Raw genomic sequence first — 3,503 nt, 5'->3', positions numbered from 1 at the left:
TTGCTGATAGTAAGGCAGTGTGGGTGACTCAGTTCAGTTCAGCAAACATTCAGCATCCAACTAGGTGCCATGAGCAGGGGCTACAGAGACAAGTGAGATGTGATCTCTGTTGTTGAGAAGGTGCACATGCATGGACATGCACACTCACACAGGCACACAGAATTGTCATTCATGTGACATGGGAGATGCACCAGTAGAAGTATCCAGAGTAGAGGGGAGCCATGCAAGAAGGGTACATAGATCTGTCCTGGCCTTGATGCTGGGACTGTGCTGGCAGAGGGCAGAGGTAAACAAGATAGAGGTGTAGCCAGCAAGCTAGGCGGGAAGTTCATTCTAGGCACCATTGTTACAAGAGGAACACTGGCTTCCTGTGACAAGAGAGGATCTGTGATTGCCAAGAGAGAGTGCTAACATGGCCAGACTTCTCTGGGCTTGATCTTTTAAACCTCACTATAAGGGTTGCTCCTCTCTGAGCCTAAGATCGAGGCACTGGTAGAAGCCCTTTCCAGGGGCTCAGATAAACTGCATGGTCAGAGGCTGAGGCAGCAGTGATTTGCATTGAAGCCATGGTGGGCAGTGGGAGCATGGAATGGGTTAAGGGGCTGAGAGCCAGAAATGGCAGGGCCTCTGCTTAGGGTCCATTCATCATTCAACCTGGTATGCTCTTGGTTGTGGGAGAGTTTGAGGTAAGAAAGGTACATTCCTTTCCTTTGTTCTAATTTTTCATGTCACTTTGGTTATTCGTATGGCTGGTTTCTATATAAAAATGTTAGAATCATGTGTCCAGTAATATAAAAAAATATATGTTAAGAGCAAGGCAACATTGGAACACCTCAACTGACATCTCAGTCAGTTAAGTGTCTGACTCTTGGTTTCAGCTCAGGTCATGAGATCAAGCTCTGTGTCGGGCTCTATGCTCAACATGGAGTCCTCCATCTCCCCTCCCCTCCTCCGGCTTGCTCTCTCTTGCTTGCTCGCTCTAAAATAAATAACAAAGGGTTGTGGAAGGGAGGAATGTAAGGGGATGGGGTAGTTGGGTGATGGGCACTGAGGAGGGCACTTGATGGAATGAGCACTGGGTGTCATACTACATGTTGGCAAAATGAATTTAAATAAAATTTAAAAACTAATAAAATAAATAAATATACCAAAGAGTAAGACAACATTGAGTATATTGGTTATGTTGTATAATAAGGATCTTTGTGTTAAAACTTCTCATCCATGAACATGATACAGCTTTCCATTTACTCAGTTCTTTCATATATTTCAACAACATTTAAAATTGTTTTGCTAAATGTATTGCACATCATTTGTTATTATTTATTCATATATACTGAAGAGTTTTATGATATTTTACTTTTTAAACATTCAACAATATGTTATAAAATAGCACAAGAGGGATCCCTGGGTGGCGCAGCGGTTTGGCGCCTGCCTTTGGCCCAGGGCACGATCCTGGAGACCCAGGATCGAATCCCACGTCGGGCTACCGGTGCATGGAGCCTGCTTCTCCCTCTGCCTGTGTCTCTGCCTCTCTCTCTCTCTCTGTGTGACTATCATAAATAAATAAAAATTAAAAAAAATAGCACAAGAATAGACAAATAGCCCAGTGGGACAGAATAAGACTCTAGAAACACATCAACATATATAGGGACACTTGGTTTATGACAAAGGTGACATGACATAGCAGTGGAGGAAAAACATATATATTTTTAAAAAGGCCAGTAGGATAACCATAAGGAAAAAATAAAACAACCCCTATATCACAAAAGCTACAAAAAGTTAATTCTATATGACTTATAGATACTAATATAAAAGACTAAGGAAGAAAACTTCACTAGATAGTATAGAGAAATATGTTTTTGGATCCAATATGGGAAATAGTTCTTTAAAAGTGCTATAGAATAAAGTAACCATGAAGAAAATGAGTGATTAATTTTACTAAGAGAATTTAAGAACTTCTGTTAATAGAAAAAATTAATACAAGTGCAAATGTGGAAGCAGCAGAGAGGAAGATGATATTTGCAAATCATATAACTGATGAAGGGCTCATACCCAGAATATAGGAAAAAATTCTATAACCAATATAAAAAGAAAAACAATAGAAAAACCAAGCAAAGCATATATACTTTCCCAAAAGGACATCCAAATTGCTGTTAAATATATGAAAATCTGCTTAGCCCATTGGCCACTGGAGAAATGAAAATGAAAGCCACAATGATATGTGGCTACATACCTACCAGAATGGCTAAAATTGATAAATATGACTTGTTTGTGATGGTGTGCAGCAACAGGAACTCTCAGGCACTATTTTTGGGAACAAAGATTGCTGTAACATTTTTGGAAAACTTGCATTATCCAAAAAGATGAACAATTCCACTCCTAAGAATGCCCAAATGAATTCGTTCACAGCAAAAACAAAACAAAATATGTAAAAGTATTTCATAGCAGCATTATCTTAAAAGACAATAACTGGAAACAACCCATGTGTTCATAACAGTAAGATGAACAAGTTATGGTATCTTCATATAATGAAATGTATATAGCAACGAAAATTAAAGAACTGCTTCTATACACAATCACAAGGGTTAACGTCACAGAGAGAATATTAGCAAAAAAAAAAGTCACAAAAGAAGAAAAATTGTGTGCTTCTATTCCTAGGAAGTTCACAGCAGGCAAAACTAATCTGTGTATTAGAGGCGGGATAGCTGTTGACCTTGCAGGGCAATGACTAAATGGAGGTAGGGGTATAGTGGAAACTGGGTAGGTTTTTTTCTTGACCTGGGGGTTGGTGATCTCCCTGAATGGATATGATGTTATTTTTTTTTCTGTAGATACATACAAATTATATCTGTTTATACTTCATGTCTCTCATTATGTGACTAGGAAGGTGGATGTCACGGCTGGAGCTCTGGGTCATCTTTTCTAGTGTCAGTGTCTCCCATGCCCTTGGTGTCATGAAGCGGAGCCCAAAGGAGCTCCTTCCTCTGAATGAGGCCAATGCATTGCTTCAGACCACTAACCTGGCTTCTCTGTGAGAGAGGCCCTATCATCAGACCTGAACTGCTACAGCCAAGCCCATTTCTATTGACACCAAACCCACCATGAGGAATACCTTGGACACACATTACATTATTATCTTAAACAGATGTCTATGGCAATGGTATTGAGGATGGCCTGATGAGAGGTAAATGTTCAGATCTTGCCAAAAATAGATAGCAAGGGCATTTAGAGGATAGGAGGTTGGAGGTACAGTGTATGCAGACACTTTTTTCATCCAGTTCGATCAAGATACATAAACATCTGACTCCTCTCCTACTAAATCTCATGGATGGTATAGAGAACCATGATAAGAAATAAGCAGAAGACCTACCCCTGCCTCGATGCCCAGTGATTGCTCTCCTTATCTTCATGTGATTCAAGTCATTGCTCTTTCTTCGAACATTTAGAGATTTGAGAGAGAACATCCTCATTTATCCATACATTTCCCACTTAGTAAACATCTG

The sequence above is a fragment of the Canis lupus genome, chromosome 24, assembly GCF_048164855.1.
Source record: "Canis lupus baileyi chromosome 24, mCanLup2.hap1, whole genome shotgun sequence".
NCBI lineage: Eukaryota > Metazoa > Chordata > Mammalia > Carnivora > Canidae > Canis > Canis lupus.
Note: the sequence above shows the minus strand (reverse complement) of the source record.